The sequence below is a fragment of the Bombus vancouverensis genome, unplaced genomic scaffold, assembly GCF_051014615.1.
Source record: "Bombus vancouverensis nearcticus unplaced genomic scaffold, iyBomVanc1_principal scaffold0086, whole genome shotgun sequence".
Classification (NCBI taxonomy): Eukaryota; Metazoa; Arthropoda; class Insecta; order Hymenoptera; family Apidae; genus Bombus; species Bombus vancouverensis.
Window position 1 is genome coordinate 3,580 of NW_027468977.1, and position 5,958 is coordinate 9,537.

Sequence of the window (5,958 nt, forward strand, 5' to 3'; positions counted from 1 at the left end):
TATGCACGCGTGTCCTTTCGTTTATCGTTACATTTATTGCGATAAAAATATTCTCTCCCTTTGTTTCTAGATTCTCATTTCAATCGAATATTAATACACCGTTAAGAGCAAACAGAGCTCAAAACTCCCCTTTCAAGTCATTGCAGCGTGCACGTTAAAAATTATAAATATTGTCCATTTACGAAGCAATGCGCAGAATCGTTTGACTTGGAATATTTTAATTAAGGACATCTCTCTACGTCAGAGAAATAATAGAAAGAGACAGAGTTCTTGAATCGATATATCGTTGATACTTCCGTTTTATCGTTTATAAGTTATGCACCACATTGACACAGTTTCCCTATCGATCGTTTCAATCCTGTAAAAAAATACCAACAGTTTATAAAGGAAAATATTTGAAAATTGCAATTTTCTTTTAAATATGTCTCTTGTATTTTCTAGCAAGTACATTCCTTTTTTTTTCGATCGAGTTACAGTATATTTTTCTTCGATTTCCGACAAGGAACCGAGACCTTTTTTTCTATAATTCGACCTTGCATTTAGCTCCATGGCCACAGGGAGTCTAATGGGTTCGATGAAAGGGCTAGTGCGTGACGAAAAAATGATCTTGCGAGATTGTGCTTTACCGGAAACTGCCATCATGTTTTTGCCAACTTTTCCTTTGATGTTCACCACCTTTTCGTGGAGGGAACTTTGGTTAGTGGCTTCTTAATCAAATCGCTCGGAGGTATGTTGCTTCCCTTTGGGGAAAATATATCCTACTTTGATAAAATTTTAATACACTCTTGCATTAATTTTGATACTTCTCTACCCTAATTTTATTTGTAGTACTTTTCCTGGATCCGACTCTCTATTCTTTTTATTCCTTTCTATTTTATAATTCTGTTCTCGTTTATTTGGAGAATATAAAATGCCACACAGCTTTTGTTCAATTATTCTAAATCTATATTATCTAATTTACCATTATTCTTTCATTCGTCGAGTAAAATCATACTTTGAAGAATGGCATTTTAACAAAGTGAAACTTTCCTCCCTTAAAGACAAGTTTCATAATCTCCTGTTGCTTTTCATGGCCTATGTTATACAAACTACAATTCTCTTATATTGTTCTTAAATCAATCGCAATATTTCCCATAATCTTGATTAGTCAGTATTACTAATTTATAAATAAAATCGACGGAAGGAACTACGTCTCTTAGAAAGATAATTCCGTTTCAGTTTCTAGGATATTATCATATAAACGATCAGTGTTTATAGCGTTATAAACATGAATTAAAGATATGAACGATAGAACACCAGAACATCGTTAGCAACACGTTAGAAATGTAGATACGATATATATTATAATACCATCAGTTGATTTGACCGATTCCTTCACCATGGCGTAAGAAATACTATTTTCGACCTCCATTTGCTGGATCTTTTATTCGAACGCGAACACCTGTCCGAGAAAATCAATCTTCTGGAAACTATAAAATGAAATACTCCACTCGAACAATAATTGTATTGTGTTCTCCCTTAACATATTATTCCCGGATTATTCTCGCGTTATCTGCCATTGATAAACATTTATCTTCGCGCTTTGCTAAATATTCCATATTCATAAAAATGTCCATAATTCTAGAATATACATTTGGTCTACCAGGTGACAATTTTATCACGAACGTTCTGTTTTTCCCACGCGATCATTGACATTTGTAAATAATTTGTGATATTGTTTTTCAATTATATTTATGAAGATATAAAAACAAATAAACTTCAGCAGTAAATATATATGTACTGACAAATTAACACGTTTCAGTGCGAAATCGATGCACGTATCAACATCATTTATTTACTTTTTTTTCAATACTTCTCAACAATAACGAATTAATATTTGTGAAATAAAAATCAAGCGAGAAAATTGTTTCCACCTTTTTCTTTTTTCTCCTGAGCGGAAAGCAGGAATCGTAGAAATCCTCCCGACTTGAACATGTTAAACGAGAAAAAAATTCGCCATATCATCGCAGTACGGCATTTGGGCGAGCACTCGCGACGAAGATAAAAGACGCATATAACGTGCAGTCTCTCTGCAGCTTGACATCAGGAGATCTGTCGAGTAAAAGCCTGTTTATAAAATTTTTGTTGGTATCTCCCTGACTCGAAACATTTTGAATATTTGCTTTTTTGTTTATCACCACACATCAGTGTGAGAAGTGTTGCTTAAGTAAATAAATCCTACCACTTTATCGTGAGCGTCATGCAGAAATCATTTATCTTCCCTTCCGTGTCTTCAGATATTGCGCTGACATTCGGCGAAGAACAGATTTTTCGTGTAACTTTAATTTTAACTAAAGATCCAACTAAAAAAATAATGAACATCGAATGTAGCAGTTTGTAACGAAAGTTACATAGCATGTAACTTTGTGATACGATACCTTCTTGACACAGAACGATCAAAATTAATGTAAGGTGGTTTGAACGATATTTTTCAAATTGCTCTTTGAAGGGGGGAAGAAATTTTCTAATTAGAAATTAAAATTGCACGTATCTTTGCTCAAATTCTTTATATTTAAGTCGTAACAAACGTTATTTAACAAGAGCTAACAAACAAGAACGTACAGTGAACGAGCTAATTTTCAAGTGATTAGACTTTGATGTTCTAACGATTTTACTAATCCTCCCTTTCTACCAATCCTCTATTGCTTCCGCGGACGATTATTGTTTACAATTATAATATTACTTACTTACGCGCTGACGATATCATATCGGCATAATGAGATCAAAATTGAACAGCGACTATTTCTATTTTTGTGCATCGCACACCGTACTGCGATGGTAACTTGATAATTGCGAAACAAATTCAGGAAACGTTTGCTACGAAGTAAGAAGTAATAACAAGCAAGAGTAGTAATAATAAGCGAAGGTATCTTCGGTCCGTAATTGAGTTGCATCGATCATCTTCAATGCCAGTCAGACGAATCTCGTCGATAAACGCAAAGAAGCTCGTGTTCATGGTGATACATTTTTCTGTCGCATGGCTGAACGTTGCGTTACTGCGACGCTACGTTGATACTACACCGGCGTTCTCGATAAAAAATCCTCTCGAGCCAGCTTGGATTTTTCAAATGATTCGATCAGTTTTATGTAGTATGCGTATGAATCGTTTTCTTTTACTTCTTGTTCCTTTTTTTCTTCTTCTTTTTTTCTCGAGAATCTCGAGAAATCGTGCAATTAACGAACAAGGTAGAATCAGTAATTAGTTACCAGGATGACGGAAACGACGTTCTTACGCGTGTCCTTCTTATCCGTAGAATCTGGAATTTCTGATGGAATAATTTTTGTCCTGGCAAAGGCACGTGTCGAAGACAATTGCCAAGTCTCCGTGACGAGTAATTAAAGGATCGTTGATTGGTCCAATTTTAGAACGTTAGAACGCAACAATTACGTGAGTCGTCGATAAAAAAGGGAAGACGTAGAAATGTACAGCTATGGCGTGCGCGTATGACCCTCTTTTCCGTATACGAAGGAATTCTTGATTGTATCGTTTCTTGTCCCGGCAAAGAGGGGTGTCGAAAACAATCGCGACGTTTTCACGGCGAGTAATTAAAATTTCATCGACGCTAAATACGATTTTAAAATGGATGGTTTGTTTGTAAAAGGAAATAATTTATTGTGGATGAAAGAGATTCGGAGAAGCCGTGCGCGCGAGGAGGACAGTGCAATTCCTCGCGTATGAAGCAATTCCTTGTACAGCAGCGTGCATGTGTGGTCGAAATGTCAACATTCTATAACTGCTTCAAATTGTTCTGAACAAGTTGCATTGTAATTAATCTGTCTTGAAGGCGAATAACAACTCATACGGTGTTAATTACTTGTATCTGCGGCATAAAAACAGGTGACTGTACCGTTGAACGGTACACGTGCATACATGTACGGTACTTACACGTACATACATGCATGCACATAAGCATATGTCTCTTTGTATGTATGTTTATATTCATGTTTCTTCGTACGCATATCGAATCGTCAAAATAAGGTGATTTAGAATGCAATAAAATTCGATGATCCTAATCTGTGACTAACTTTTAGTAGGACTAACTTTACCTTAAGCACATTTTTAGCTAGTAAAATTAAGTTTGTTTTTATTCGATCGAAATGTACGTTGATATCATGTTAAACGTGTATTAATCGCAATTTATTTACTTAATTATAGAACATTTGAATTTTTTATGAAATCTATATAAACGATGATTAAATGGTTAAAGCTTTTCTGTCAATTACGAAAAATATTCCCCCATATTGCCATCACATTTTCAACAGTTAGACGTTAATCATGACGTATGTAATTTTAATACATTGTATATGGACTGGATATATTGTACATTAATTATTTCCCCTTCGTCCATGATCAATTTTCAGGACATGCCCTGTCCCTTATTGTTGATCAAGCAAGCTTCGACTGACCACATTTCCGAAGTTTGTCGACCGTTCCTCGGTGGATTCCACCGATGGACGTCAGATAGCTCTTCGGGCTTGTTTTCTACGATTTTCGATAACTGTAATTCCATTTATTCCCTACTGCTATGCGTTTTCAGCCAGGTATCCTTGGAAATATCGAGTTGGACACGCTCAGCTGGCTCATGGATTGATATTACACGAAAGAGTAAACAAATCAGTTATTTGTAGTATCGACGATTTTTTCCAGGTACGTCGTGAAGAAAACGATCGCGCACGTGGAACAGGAGGAGAGACAGAGATGCGATTTTTCCTTTTCATGATCATGGGGAATTATTGCAATCGATATTGTAAACAAGTCCTGGCGGAAATATTTTAATCAACTTGCGATTGGTTAAATAGAGTTTATCAGGTTGAAGCAATTTTTTATCTCGTCGTAACTTGAAAGATATAATTACCATGAGCGATCGCGTGTATTAGTAATAACTATCGTGTATAATTTAATTAGCTTTTAAGTGAAATAATAATTGCAGGGCGGTTTGAGGAAAATTACGATTTTTAATATCTTTGGAATTATACAGCCCTCCTTAGCTCAAGTAATTTATATAACCTTTGTTCATTTCTCGAATCATCGCACATGACACGACTTGAGACATCGATATATCTTTATTCTGAGTTAACATTATTTTTTTCTTTTTTCATTCTTCTAAATAATGAAAGTCTAATAACAGGATGTATTGGTATCTCTCATACAAGAATTCTATTGACATTACTTAACTTCCTTCTTATATTCATTAAGACAGGAAAAGATTCAATAACGAAGTTTAGAAAGAATAAAGAAAAAGTTACACACGAGTCAACATATAGCGAGGAATCGATCTCACGAAAGTTCCAATGATGTAACCCGCGAGAGAAAGAAGAAGAAGAAGGAAATAGCGTGCAAGTTCAGGAATCGCCAGCGATCGTATAAAATATTCTATATAACGTTCAACGATCTTAAAATAGAAAAATGTCTTTTGCGAAAATATTGAAATTATTCCAACCCTTGAAAAAATCATTAAAATAATCTTATTTGAAAAATTATTAAAATAATACCCAACTGAAGGATTATTCAAATAATTCCATACTTAAATTATTTCTTACGCCCACTAAAAGCGAAACAGATTCGCTAACAAGTTCAGCGAAGACAAAGTCAAAGAAAAAGCAAACTCTTCCCCAAAATTAGCAGAGAATCGATTACGCGGCAGTTTTAGTGGCATTAACTGGCATAAAGAAGCAGAGAAAAATGAGATGCAGGTTCACGAATTGCACGAGGATGACGATAGGTCAGGCGATGATATCCTCTCGTCGATACTCGGAGATTTCTTCGCGATTTCGTGCCGTGCCATTCAAATGAATTCAAATGTCTCATCAATAATTCATGAGGCCGGTTATCAAGGCTACAAATCTTAGGCTCGGGTCCTGTGCAACGTCTGTAATGTTTCATGGCACTCGAAAAGATTCTCCATGAGACGTTACAAG

At 35.4% G+C, this 5,958-nt stretch overlaps 1 long non-coding RNA gene across 1 annotated transcript; it reads right to left on the reverse strand.

Moving 5' to 3' along the window:
• Positions 1–1,808: 1,808 nt before the first annotated feature.
• Positions 1,809–3,465, reverse strand: LOC143305094 (uncharacterized). The gene is made up of 3 exons (XR_013061774.1): positions 2,727–3,465; positions 2,222–2,342; positions 1,809–2,091 (listed from the first exon to the last, which is right to left on the reverse strand). It is a non-coding gene; the product is annotated as an uncharacterized LOC143305094 (long non-coding RNA).
• Positions 3,466–5,958: the final 2,493 nt, after the last annotated feature.